Genomic DNA, 14,894 nt, shown 5'->3' with positions numbered 1-14,894 from the left:
ATGTAAAATCATTTCTATACATTAATATACATATATAATTATTTAACCCTTTTAATAGCCTTATTAAGTAATTTTAAAATATTACTCCCATTTTACAGATAAGGGAACTGAACACAGAAGTTATGTAATTTGTCCATACTAGAAAGCAACAGAAGCAGGATTCAAACTGAGTCATGCTCCAGAGTCCATGTTCCTAACCACTTACACACATCATCACTTGACAGGGAAAGATCGTGGGCTTTCATGTTTGGCACTAAGGAACTGATTTCTGACTTACTTACTTCGAGGTACAATGGGATGCCATTGTGCAAGCACAATGGAATATTACTAAGCCATACAAAAGAATGAAATCTTGCCATTTGCAACAACACTGATGGATCTGGAGAATATTACGCTAAGTGAGATAAATCAGTCAGAGAAAGACCAATACCATACCATTCCATTCACATGTGGAATTTAAAAAACAAAACAAATGAACAAAGGAAAAAAAAGAGACAAACCAAAAAACAGACTCTTAACTATAGAGACAAACTGATGGTTACTTAGGGGAGGTGGGTGGGGGATGGGTGAAATAGGTGAAGGGTATTAACAGTACACTCATCATGATGAGCAGTGAGTAATGTATAGAATTGTTGAATCACTATATTATATCCCTGAAATTAATACAACACTGTATGTTAACTATACTGGAATTAAAATGAATAGAATAAGATAAAATAAAAAATGTGACCCTGAGTAAGTGATTAACTTTATTCCCTGCCTATAAAATAGATAAAATTCTGAACTAGCAGATTGTCATAAAAAAGGTACTTAAGACTTAGTAGACACTCAATAAACAGTTTCTTAAGCTACATCTTCATTAAATTCACTAACCATTTCTGGCTATGATCCAGTATTGGAATGGCAGCTATCAACTCCAGACTACTTCTCTGGCTAATGATCTGAGAGGCACAAGCAGAGTGGAATGATTGCAAACTATAAAGGAAAAAATCATAAGCACTTACACACACAAATATACGGACTGGATTTTGGTGGAACTCAAAAGATAGAAAACACCTGCCTTCTACATTCAAATCCTATCAAATTTATCAGGTGCCTAGCATCATTGGATGAGGATCCACACTTAATTCTAAATCTGATTTTTGTTTGAAGAGTGTCAAAACTTTAAGTGCCAGCAATATATATTTTAAATAGATATCATTTCATATACATAAATTCATAAAAATATATATACAGTGTGTGTGTGGGGGGGGGGGTATTTCCCCCTAGGGTGATTGTGTAACAAATTCACCTCATTGCTTCAGGCTATTTGAACCTCTCCATTAACTGGGCTGGATTAATTCTGAAATGATCCACTTAAGTTGTATTTCTCTGTGATTATTAAAATGAGATTTCCCCCCTTTTTCACAACAATTTCACCATTTTTCAAACATGGCTAATGACTCTGTTTTTCCTCCAATCCTTTGGCCATATTCCTTACCATGAAACAAATTGGAAAGGATGTGTGATTATGAATGATTTTTTTTATCTTTCCAAGTGGGAACCATGAAGTACTATTGTACTTTCTCATCCACTCCCCTATTATTTGGCTTCCTTCCTCTTTCCTGGGGAAGAGAAGGTATTTCAAGAGTAGAGAAGATTAGTTAATTATTTTCAGATGCCTTCTTACCTTGTTCTGTTAGACTCAAATCTCAATGGATTCATTTAAAATAACTGATCATTGGGTATCATTGAGGAATTGCCACTGTGGTATATTCTGACATGTATTTTTGAGTTCCAAATAAAACAAGAAGTTTCTCAGGGTGTAAGTAGACCCTAGTATATTCCCTGCCTCCCTAATTTTATTTATTCCACATCTGCTGGTAAAATATCCACTGAGAAAAAGAAAGTAAAATGATTATCTGTTTATTAAGTTATTTTGATAGACAGGAACAGAGACTCATTAATGTCACTTGAAGAGAAGGGAGATTGAATATTAACTAGACTTACTATGGTGATGATTTCACAATATATATAAATAGCAAATCATTATATTGTACACCTGAAACTAATACAATGTTATATGTCAATTATTCTTCAATTAAAAAAAAATCTTTGATGTTTGAAAAAAAAGAAAGAAAAAGGTAGAGGGGATAATCACAAAGTCATTATAAAAGGTACAAGAATGCACTTAATTCAATTTTCTCCCAAATGTACAGAAAAGACATTTCTTCTTCCCTCTGGCCACCCCCCAAGTGATCTTGTCCTCCTGGAAAAAGTATCTCCTATCTGAGAAGTCCTCACCTTTGATAGCAATGAAAGAGGCAAGGGGCACACGCACAGCCAGCCACACGAACCTGACCCACCTGGCAACCACCAGGGAGAAGTCTTCCCTGCCAGGTCCAGAATGACAGGTAGGTGTCCCTCCTGGATACCTGGGCAGATGGTGATGTCACAGAGAACACAGAAAGAGCAGGTCTGGAGAGGAAGAGGATGAGTTCATGTTTGCAAATGTCAACTCTGGGGCACCTATGAAACATTCAAGAGTACATCTGGGCTTGATTCTCACGAGAGAGGTCTGAGCTGCAGAGACAAGTCTGGTGACTTGCCCAGGCTACATGGCTTGGAGGTGGTGGTGGCAGTGCTGGAAGTTGATTGGAATCAGGTCTGTGTTAGTTCGTCCGTTGTGTGCTGCATGATGCCCCACATCAGGCCATCTAGTGAAGGTGTGAGGTGTGAGGCCTCCCTTCTGACCCTAAGCTCTCTGTACCTCGTCCCCTTGCTTCCTATTCCACTTTCCCGGCCTGCAGACTTCCTGTGCTTGCTTGTCTCTCCTTCTCCTTTATCTTAATTAACACTATACTCAGGAAAGGATCCATTAATATTGCTTTCCCCAGGGTGATTGACTCTTAAGCAACAACTCACCATGGGCAATGCTGAGGATGATGAACATAATGATGAGCATAAGAGGATCACTTATGGATATATTTTGTGTTTGTCCAGGCTGGGTTTTCCCCTGCATCTTCCTAAGTATCCAGGCTGTTCTTTCTACCTCACTGAAGATATGCACTGAAAAGACCCAATCCTACACACAACTTCTATTTCTGGATCTTTCAAAAGCAGGAGCTCTTAGGGTACAGCTGCAAGAGAAATACAGGGTGCCTGGTTAAATGTGAACTGCAGATAAGTAATAGTTTTTTTCAGTGTAAATATATCTCCAGTATTACAAGGGACATTCTTATGCTAAAAAGTTATTCATTGTTTAGCTGAAATCCAAGTTTAACTGGGTGATTTCTTCCATTTTGTTTTTTGCTAAATCTGGCAATCCTACTGTAGGGTAAAGGGGAAGAGCCTTTGCAAACATGACAGGGGGATAAAGAAGGGAGAAGAAAATAGAGGGAGAAGAAAATAGCAGGAGGGAGAGAAACCCAACACTACGGCAGCTTCTGAGAAGCCCTCACAGAAATGGTCCTGAGTCTACCCCTCGCACAAGGGAGAGGGTACAGGACCTCACTGGAGAGGGGCTATTATCCTGCAGGAGTCTGGGCCTTTGGCCTCGGGGCATGTTCCAGGGTCCCCAGGACTAAACCAGGCAGACATCCCCTGAGTCCCTTAACATCAAGTAGCTATTTGTGCTTAGAAAATTATTTTCTCTATTAGGCCCCAAAGACTGAGATAAGGGAGGTCTAAGAATGCTGACAGTAGACTTCCTGCCAACCAGCATACAGAAGGCTTCAGACTACATTTAATTCTATCTAAAGGAAATTATGTGACGTTTCTAACATCCTGTTTTGTGAAGAAAACTTCTTAACTGCAAAATAATCATCATTACTGATAAACACTGGATATTTTCTATGTGACACACACCATGTTAAGTGTTTTATGTTCATTATTTTGGCTTTTGTATTAATATATTATTATAGAACAAAAGGAGGGGTCCTTTGTTAAGGGAGTGCCAAACTTTGAGGAGTCTGTGAAGAAGATTCCAGAAGAGTAAAAGAGGACATAAAGCAATGCCTACTTCACTTATTGATTAGCCTGGCTCTGGCCCCAAAACCTAATTATAAAGGAAATTAGGGGCTCCTGGGTGGCTCAGTCAGTTAAATATCCAGCTGTTGATTTCGGCTCAGGTCATGATCTCATGGTTGTGAGATCAAGCCCCATGTTGGGCTCCAAGCTCAGCCCTGAGCCTGCTTGGGATTCTCTCTCTCTCCCTCTCTCTTTTCCCCTCCCCTCCCTTACACACTCTTTCTCTCTCTCTCACTCTCTCTCTCTCAAAATAAATAAATTTTTAAAAAACAAATAAAGGAAAAGTTATCTCAGAAAGATGCTTCACTCAATATACAATATATTTGTTTCAGGAGCCAGCCCTCTGCCAGCCTGCCTTGGTGCTGCCTTTAAAAAGCAAAAAGGGGGGCGCCTGGGTGGCTCAGTCGGTTGAGCGTCGGACTTCAGCTCAGGTCACGATCTCGCGGTCCGTGAGTTCGAGCCCAGCGTCGGGCTCTGGGCTGATGGCTCGGAGCCTGAAGCCTGCTTCCGATTCTGTGTCTCCCTCTCTCTCTGCCCCTCCCCCGTTCATGCTCTGTCTCTCTCTGTCTCAAAAATAAATAAACGTAAGAAAAAAAATTTTTTTTTTAAATAATAAAAGGCAAAAAGGGTTGGTCCTGATGTAAATGCTTAACTCCTTGCCTCAGACATAATTTTTAGGCCTAGCTCAGAACTTGCAGCCTTTCCCCTAGCACAGGCTAAATTCTTCCAAGCTCTGTAACTCTATAAAAACCACCTGTACCTTTGTGCCAAGGTTTCAGTGAAAGCATTATATTCTGCAATTACTATTCACTTGAAAGAGGGAAAATTTTCTTTCCAGTCGACACAGTATCACTTCCCTCACAGACAGAATTGTTCATCTAGCACAGGCATTTCTTGTTTTATTTTACTTCAATTTCTGTGCTTCACAGATACTGCATTTTTTACGAATTGAAGGCTCATGGCAAACCCTGCATGGAACAAGTCTATCGGTGCCATTTTTCCAACAGCTTTGGTTCACTTCATGTCTCTGGGTCACATTTTGGTACTTCTCAAAATATTCCTAAACTTTTCATTATTATTATATTTGTTATGGTGATCTGTGATCCGAGATCTTTGATGTCACTATTGTAATTGTTTTGGGGTGCCATGCCCATATAAGAGAGCAAACTTAGCCCATAAATGTGGTATGTATTCTGACTGCTCCACCAATGAACTGATCCCCATCTCCCACTCCTCAGGATCTCCCTATTCCCTGAGACAGAGCAATATTTAAACTAGGCCAATTAGTTACATTATAATGGCCTCTAAGTGTTCAAGTGAAAAGAAATCATATGTCTCCCACTTTAAACTGAAAGCTAGAAATGATAGAGCTTAGCTAGGAAGGCATGTCAAGGGGTGCTTGGGTGGCTCAGTCAGTTAAGCATCTGACTTCTGGCTCAGGTCATGATCTTGCTTTTTGTGGGTTCAAGGCCTACATCAGGCTCTGTGCTGACAGCTTGGAGCCTGGAGCCTGCTTCGATTCTGTGTCTCCCTCTGTCTCTCTCTGCCCCTCCCTTGCTCGCAATCAGTCTCTCTCTCTCTCTCTCTCTCTCTCTCTCTCAAAAATAAACATTAAAAAAAAAGTTTGTTTTTTTTTTAAAGGAAGGTATGTCAAAACTAATACAGGCCAAAAGCTAGGCTTTTTGTACCAGTCAGCCAAGTTGTGAATGCAAAGGAAAAATTCTTAAAGGAAATTTATAGTGCTCCTCTGGTGATCACATGAATGATAAGAAGGCAAAACAGCCTTATTGCTGATATAAAGAAATGTTTAAACCAGCCACAACATTCCCTTAAACCAAAGCCTAATCCGTATCAAGGCCCTAACTCTCTTCAATTCCATGAAGGCTGAGAGAGGTGAGGAAGCCACAGAAGAAAAGTTTGAAGCCAGCAGAGGTTAGTTCACGAGGCTTAAGGAAAGAAGCCATCTCCGTAACATAAACGTGCAAGGTGAAGCATCAAGTGCTGATGTAGAAGCTGCAGCAAGTTATCCAGAAGATTCTGCTAAGATAATGGAGGTGGCTACACTAAATGACAGATTTTCAATACATTGGAAGAGTAGTCTGTTGGAAGAGGATGCCATCTGGGACTTCCATAGCGAGAGAGAGGAGAAGTCAATGCCTGGCTTCAAAGCTTCTAAGAACAGGCTGATTTCTTAGGGACTAATGCAGCTGGATCCTGGAAGTTGAAACCAATGCTCATTTATCCCTTCAAAAAACCTAGGGCCCTTAAGAATTATGCTAAATCTACTCTGTCTATGCTCCATAAATAAAACAACAAAGCCTGGGTGACAGCACATCTGCATATAACATGGTTTACTGAATATCTTAAACCCAATGTTGGGACCTACTTCTCAGAAGAAGATTCCTTTCAAAATATCACTGCTCATCTATAATGCACCTGATCACCCAAGAACTCTAATGGAGATGGACAGTGATATTCTTTTCGTTTTCATGCCTGCTAACACAACATCCATTCTGCAGCTCATGGGTCAGGAGTAATTTTGACTTACAGGTCTCATTATTTAAGAGATGCATTTTGTAAGGCTATACCTGGTACAGATAGTGATTCCTCTGATGGATCCAGGCAAAGAAAATGGAAAGTTTTCAGGAAAGGATTCACCATTCTAAGTGCCATTCAGAACACTTGTGATCCATTGGAGGAATCAAAATATCAACATTAACAAAGGTTTGGAAGAAACTGATTCCAACCCTCATGGATGACTTTGAGAGATTCAAGACTTCAATGGAGGAAGTAACTACAGATATGGTGGAAACAGCAAGAAAACTAGAGTCAAAAGCGGAACGTGGGGGTGCCTGGTTGGCCTTGTCAGTTGAGTGTCCAACTCTTAATTTCAGCTCAAGTCAAAAATCCCAGGGTCGTGGGACTGATCCCCGCGTTGGGCTCCATGCTGAGCATGAAGCCTGCTTAGGATTCTCTCGCTCTCTCTCGCTCTCTCTCTCCTCTCTCTCTCTCTCTCTCTCTCTCTCTCTCTCCCTCTCTCTCTCTTCCCCTCACCCCCACTTGTGCTCTGTCTCTCTCTCTCTCTCTCAAAAATAAAAATTAAAAACAAAAGTGGAGCCTGAAGACGGGCCTGAATTGCTGCAATTTCATGATAAAACCTGAATGGATGAGGAATTGCTTCTTACGGATAACTAAAGAGAGTGGTTTCTTGAAACAGAATCTACTCCTGGTGAAGAGACTTTGAAGATGGTTGAAATGACAACAGAGGATTTAGAATATTACATAAACTTATTTGATATAGCAAAATCAGGTTTTGAGAGGATTAGCTCAAATTTTGAAAAAAGCTCCACTCTTGGTAAAATTCTATCAAACAGCATCCCGTGCTGTACAGAAAACATTCATGAAAGGAAGAGTCCATCAATGTGGCAAACTTCATTGTTGTTTTCTTTTAAGAAATTGCTACAGTCACCCCAGCTTTCAGCAACCACCACCCTGATCAGTCAGCAGCCATTGACATCAAGACAAGACCCTCCACCAGCAGAAAGGTTATGCTTCGTTGAAAGCTCAGAAGTTGATTAGCATTAAAGTATTTTATTAAATACTTTAGCAATAAAGTATTTTATTAGAATATGTACATTGTTTTTTTAGACATAATGCTACTGCACACATAAAAGACTATGGCATAGTGTAGACATAGTTTTATATGCACTAGGAAACCAAAAGGAATTTCATTTGACTCACTTTATTGTGATATCCTCTTAATTGTGGTGGTCTGGAACCGAACCCACAGTGTCTCTGAGGCATGTCCATGCACAGTGTTCCTTCTCCAATAATAAGAAGAAACCAGGTTTCGACCTAACTTGGAAGCATTTTGTGCCTCCTACATGAAGGTATGAAATGGTTTTTCTTTCATGCTGAAAAATAAATCACAGTCATCCAATAGTCTAGCACCTGACTTTGAAATCTGAAATCATCTTCAAGACATCACAAAAATAGATATCATCATCATCATCATCATCTTTCTCAACAATGACTAGCATAATAGTGTTTGCCCATGTTACAGAGGTTTATAAAAGGATACAGGTCATGAAATTTCTTGATTTTTGACCAAAACTTAGCAATTATGTTTTGAAGAGGTTTTTCCACTTAACCTTACAGATGAACTCCCTACCAAAACTTATTGGAAAAGAGGTTTTTTTTTAAAAAAAGAGAGATTTGTGTTATAGGATTTATTGCCAAGTCCATGGTCTCTGGTACAGACACCTGATATTACAAATAATTCAATCAGAGGTTAGTCTTAAATATCCTGATGCTGAAAGCAAGAAGTTATTGACATTAATATAAACACTTTGCACTGGGGGAGCTCCCCACCATCCACAATGAAGGCAGAAATAATAGTTTCTTTTTAAAGGAACTGGGAGGCATATACACGAATTTATAATCCCTAATCCCATGCAGACCCTGCATCTTTGACCTCCTTAGCATTTATACTTCTGTATAAACTGCAATAAGTTAAAGGCAATTTTTCCTTTGGTAAAAACAATAAAGATCCAGACCTTTCTCCACCTGGATGCCTCACATTCTTCAAGGTCAAAAAACTTCATTTCTCTCTGCCTTTTAAAAATATATTCGTTCTGAGCTAGGATTCTCAGTTGGATATTGGAGTTGCAAATATGAAAAAAAGGAAAGACTAGAATGTACTATTATCAGCATGAACTCATGGTTTTTTAAATACAGACAAAAAAACATATACATAATATATAATATAGAAATATATATTATATACAAATACATATAAATATAAGTACAAATGTTAAAATATATATATTTATATGTATACCTATATATACACACACACATATTTCCTAACTCTGTCTAGAAAAGGAATTGGAAATATTAACACTCCAATAGTAATGAGTACACCCAAATTTTAATACTAGGAATGAGTGCTCTCTGGACAAAGGAGGATTCTAGGACTGGAACAAAGAGAGTACCAAATGCTCTCTGTTGTACTATATTGCTCTAGAAGTCAGAAAGTATCCAAAGAATGGTAGAGACTATCAAAAGCATACAGAAACTAATTTGAAGGGATTCTCAGAGGGAAAATCAGGGAAAATTTGAACATCAGAATAATGACATAGTGGATTATAACTTATTTTTAAGAAGAAATCCATGAGTTTGACTTCAGCTCAGGTCATGATCTTGCAATTCATGGGTCCAAGCCCCATGTCAGGCTCTGTGCTGATAGCATGGAGCCTGGAGCTTGTTTCGGATTCTCTCTCTCTCTGCCCCTCCCCTGCTCATGTTCTCTCTCTCTCTCTCTCTCTCTCTCTCTCAAAAATAAATAAACATTTAAAAAATTAAAAGAAAAAGGGAGATTGACTGTGTGGCTCAGTTGGTTAAGTGTCTGACTTTGGCTCAGGTCATGATCTCACGGTTCATGAGTTCAAGCCCCTCATTGGGCTCTGTGCTGACAGCTCAGAACCTGGAGTTTATTTCATATTCTGTCTCTCTCTCTCTCTCTCTCTCTCTGCCCCTCCCCTGCTCATGCTCACTCACTCTGTCTCTGTCTCAAAAATAAATAAACATTTAAAAAATTTTTTAAAAAAGAAAATCCATGAGTCCATACTGATATAAATAAGTAAATACATAGATGAGGAGAGCAGAAAAGTTCTTCCTAACAGTAATATAGATATAGTAATATAAATACAAAAGCAATTATGAGTTAAAAAATCAACAATGGGGAAACAAAAGCAAAAATAACCTCTTAAGACTTCATCAAAATAAAAAACTTCTGCACAGTGGAGGAAACAATCCACAAAACTAAAAGGCAAGCTATGGAATTGGAGAAGATATTTGCAAATGACGTATCTGATTAAGGGCTAGTATCCAAAATCTATAAAAAACTAATCAAATTCAACATCCCCCCCCAAAAAAAAATAATCCAGGTTAAAAAAAATAGGCAGAAGGCATAAATAGACTTTTCCAAAGAAGATTTCCAGATGGCCAACAGACACATGAAAAGATGCTCAACATCATTCATCATCAGGGAAATACAAATCAAAACTACAATGATATATAACCTCACACCTGTCAGAATGGCTAAAATTAACAACACAGGAAACAACAGGTGTTGGCAAGGATGCAGAGAAAGAGGAACCCTCCTTACACTGTTGGTGGGATTGCAGCTGTTCTAGAAAACAATATAGAGTTTCCTCAAAAAGTTAAAAATAGAACTACCCTACAATACAGCAATTGTACTACTAGGTATTTACCCAAAGATTACAAACATACTAAATGGAAGCGATATATGTACCCCAATGCTTATAGCAGCATTATCAACAATAGCCAAATTATGGAAAGAGCCCAAACGTCCATTAACTGATGAATGTATGTATGTGTATGTATGTATGCATGTATGTATATATAATGGACTATTACTCAGCCATCAAAAAGAATGGAATCTTGCCATTTGCAACGACATGGATGGAGCTAAAGAGTATTAACGCCAAGTGAAAGAAGTCAGAGAAAGAAAAATACCATAAGATTTCACTCATATGTAGAATTAAAAAAAAAAACAAACAAAACAAATGAGGGGTGCCTGAGTGGTTCAGTTGGTTAAGTGTCTGACTCTTGATTTTGGCTCAGGTAATGATCCCACAGTTAGGGGGTTCGAGCCCCACATCAGGCTCCATGCTGGGTGTGGAGCCTGCTTAAGATTCTCTCTCTCTCTCCCTCTCTCCCTCTCTCCCTTTCTCCCTCTCTCTCTGTCTCTCTGTCTCTCTCTCTCAAAACAAACAAACAAAAAAGAAACAAAACAAATGAACCTAGTGAGGAAAGAAAGAAAGGCAAACCAAGAAACAAATTCTTAAATATAGAGAAGAAACTGGTGACTACCAGAGGGGAGGTGGTGGGAATTGGGTTAAACAGACAACAGGGATGAAGGCATGCACTTGCTGTGATGAGCACTGGGTGTTGTGTGTAAGTGATGAATCACTGAATTCTACACCTGAAACCAATATTGCACTGGATGTTAATTTGCTGGAGTTTAAATAAAAACTTGGGGGGGAAATATACAAATTTTTTAAATAAAAAAAAAAGAAAATCAGCAATGGATGCTCAAACTATCAGTTAAAAGTTTGATAAGGAACATGATAGTTACATAGCCTCAAAGTGTCCCCACAAAAACCCTGATAATTAAAAAGGGGAAAATTAATGTTATAGTGAAGAAATTTAGTGAACATCATCCTAAGTTATCAATGTCAGTATCACTGATTTTGGGACAAACCTACATCAAGTGCCTTATCCTATGACGCACCGAGGAGGATACAACCTAACTTCTTTCTTTTCAAAAATGCATAACCTGAATCTAGTCATAAAGAAACATTAGCTCAGCCCAGGTTGAAGGACATTCCACAAAATAAATGGTTCCTACCTTACAAAAATGCAAAGACACGAAAGACAAAGAAAGGTTTAAGAACTGTTTAAAATGAGAGGACAACTGCAGAGACACCTAAATGCAGTGTATGAATCTGGATTGGATCCTGCACTGAGAGAGACAACTAACAAAATCTGATTATGTCCTGTGGATTCAATAACAGTGTTGTACCAACATTAAATATCTAAAGTTTAATTATTTTACTGTGATCACGTAAGAACCCATCCTTTTTCATAGCAAATACACACTAAAGTGTTTAGGAGTAAAGGGGCTAATAGTCTCCAACTTACTCTCAAAAGGTTCAGAAAAAAATTACCTGTGTGTGTATGACAGAGGACAAGAGCAAATGGGGTAAGAGGTAAGCAAGAGTGAATCTGGATGAAGTATTAGGTGGCATCTTGTACTATTCTTGTAACTTTTCTATACATTTAAAATAATATCAAAATAAAAAGTTACAAAAATCTCCCCATTTTTCAAGGCCCAACTGGATCCTATATCTTCCATGAAGCCTTCTCTTCCTACTACAGAATGAAATCATAAGTCATAGAATTTTATTGCGTGAAGAGTCTAAGTACTTTCTCCAGAGAAATCCTGTAGCGGGGTGAGTCTGTATTATTCATCAGTTATTAATTAATCAAAAGGCTTCTGAGGAAGTCACTCCTCTTGTCTCATCTATTACCAAAATCTTCTGCTATCATTTATCTCTCCAATTATATTGAAAGCCTCTTGAGACCTGGAAATATTTCTTACAAGTTCTTTAGCCTTCTGATCTCTTGTTCACACTCCCCACCCCTTCCCCTGCCCCTACCCCCATGGCTCACAGCCTCTTTGCCAACAATAGAAAACAATACTGGTGTACTCCTCCTATTATCCCTTAACCCATCATGGTTCAGCTTTAGATGCCAGCCCTTTATGACACCATAGACTGGGTTGATTATCTTTGTACATACTCCTGAGAGCACTCCATTCTTATGCCGGTGTAGCACTCATTGTGGTAAACTGAAATTGGCTACTTTCTTGTTTATCTCCGCCACCATATTCCAAGCTCCTTGAGGGCTGAGACTGGGTGAGAGGATTAGAGATTCATTAAATATTTATTGAACAACTAAATGAGTAATGATGACTTAATTTCTGGAAGTCAACACTTGATGCCAGTTTCGATACCATTTTCAGACAACCTACTTCAGAATCACTTGGGGTGCATGTAAGCTATGCTACCAGGACTCACCTGGAATGTAATCAATCTTTGGGGGAATAGGGGCTGAATATCAAATTCGTAAATTTATCAGGCAATTGTAATTAACACTAAGAGGCCATAGATGGAGCAGAATGAAGTTATTTTCTATTATTCCTGCCCCTGCATTTCTCACCCCTAGTGCAAAACTCCCCGAAACAAATCTTGCTGTGATCCTGGAGTTTCTACTCAATTTACACCCTCCCTATTGAAGTATGGCCTTTGAGGATCTGGCCTCCAGGACTGTTTCTCAGTGGCCAACTTTAAAGAATTTTGCAAGCCTCTCGTGTCCATCCAAAATTTAAGGCTAGTTGGTGCTAAAGAAGCCAATTTACTTAATATATCTGGAAAGGAATGACAAGGAAATACAGTTTAACATAATCAAAATTTTACATAGAAAATAACAAAAAGACAACTTGTAGGATAAAATACAAAAAACAAAAACAAAAACAAACAAAATAGAAAGACTTGCTTTCCAGCTCTAGTCCTACCAGAAAAGAAGGATTTTCATCTGGAAAAACATTGACTTTGGATTAAACCAACTGTTACATACAATTACATATCCCTTGAAGTACTAGCAGTGCCCTCAAAGTTTTAAAAAGTTGGAGAGAGGGGCGCCTGGGTGGCTCAGTCGGTTAAGCGTCCAACTTCGGCTCAGGTTATGATCTCACGGTTTGTGAGTTCAAGCCCTGTGTCAGGCTCTGTGCTGACAGCTCAGAGCCTGGAATCTGCTTCAGATTCTGTCTCCCTCTCTCTTTGCCCCTCCCCCGCTTGTGCTTTGTCTCTGTCTCTCAAAAATGAATAAATGTAAAAAAAAATAAAAAATAAAAAATTGGGGAGAAGACACTTATGTTTGTATGAAGTTTTACTGAGGGTCCTAACAGTGATATTTTTAGCCTGTGCATCTCTGTTGTGTGTTAATACAGACTGTTTACAAGCTACTTATAACCTCTTTGCTTTGTGATTCTAGATGAATTGCAAAAATAAGATATTCATTTCTCTTCCCATCTCTTAAATGCTATGCTTTTATCATGATCTTTATTTTAAGGTTCATGAAATGAAAAGACAGTCCCCCCCCAAAAAAAAAATAATCTATGGACAGCATCTTGAACACTGTGACATAAATTATTCTGAGTTAATAATTTACTAGTTTAGAGAGCCAAGGGAGATAAGCAAGATTCCCAACGTAAGTGAAGAAAAAAAAACTGTGTGCGTATTTAAATAATTCATACTTTAATTAAAATTGCCTATGGAACACTAGGGTAGTCCAAAATCATTTGACCAACACCTATGTTCATCAGTTTGAAAAAGAAAAAGAAGAGTCACCATAAATAACTTTGCATGGTTTTCGAAGGTCCCCAAACTGTGGAAACATATAGGTCACATGCTTTTACCCCGTGCTCCGTGCTAGAATTAGCTCGTGGTGTCAAGAGGGGGAAGTACACACTAAACAGCAGGTACTCAGTGGGTTTTGCTGCATGAAGCATAATGAGGATTTCAGATGTAACACACTAATACTTGTTTTATTACCGTAGTCAATTGTCCGTGCATCTTAGGATTCATGTTGTGTACATTGGCTAAGTCATGTTTCTTTCATTAGCTGAAGCAATTAATGTACATTCAGCCTTTTAAGTGCTACCTCTTTATGCTTTCTCCTTGTGTAATTCAGTTTGCAATGATTAAAATAATTTTTCAATGGCGATGTCACAGCTTAATGAAAAAATATATAGCAGTAATGTAAGAAGCATTTGTAAACATTTTTAGGAGGATATTGTTTGTTGTTACACAACCCTGTAGCAGATGGCTATAAAAAGCAGCTCAAACTCAAGAACGAGCTGAGAGACCTCAGGGGATTGGGATAAATAGGTGAAAGAAGGAGAGATTTTATTGTTCTGAAAGAGAATTTAATGCCACGTCAGAAATAGCTTTTGGTCCCTCTTTTGGTTTGTATGGTTAAGGACTAGATATGGGCTGGTGTTGACAATGAATGCCTCAGTCTTTTAACCATGGGGCACTCACCTTGTGCCTGGCCCCGGGCTAAATCTTTGACATACACAGCTTCTCATTCAGTCATAGAAACTGTGAGAAACTGAGACATAGAAGAATGAAACAACTCTCCCTAGAGTCTCACTGCTAGTTAGCACTGGAGCTAGGATGCATCCCGCACCCCATCACCCTTTTACCTTTTTACCCTTTTACCACCTAGCAGAGTGG

General features: G+C 38.7%; 1 protein-coding gene across 3 annotated transcripts in view; it reads left to right on the top strand.

Annotated features, from left to right (window-relative positions):
* Nucleotides 1-2,323: 2,323 nt before the first annotated feature.
* RHOBTB1 (Rho related BTB domain containing 1) overlaps nt 2,324-14,894 on the top strand; it is a 266,985-nt gene continuing 254,414 nt past the window's right edge. Inside the window, exons 1-2 of one of the 3 annotated variants that reach the window (XM_042960308.1) lie at nt 2,324-2,393; nt 11,925-12,047. The gene's annotated coding sequence lies outside the window, so the exon portion shown is untranslated. Of the gene's footprint in view, nt 2,394-2,503; nt 2,645-11,924; nt 12,048-14,894 lie in introns of those variants that run through there. The other 2 variants (XM_042960309.1, XM_007095790.3) reach the window with 2 other exon arrangements.

Source organism: Panthera tigris, chromosome D2, assembly GCF_018350195.1.
Source record: "Panthera tigris isolate Pti1 chromosome D2, P.tigris_Pti1_mat1.1, whole genome shotgun sequence".
Lineage (NCBI taxonomy): Eukaryota > Metazoa > Chordata > Mammalia > Carnivora > Felidae > Panthera > Panthera tigris.
Note: the sequence above shows the minus strand (reverse complement) of the source record. Positions and strands in the feature narration are given on the sequence as shown.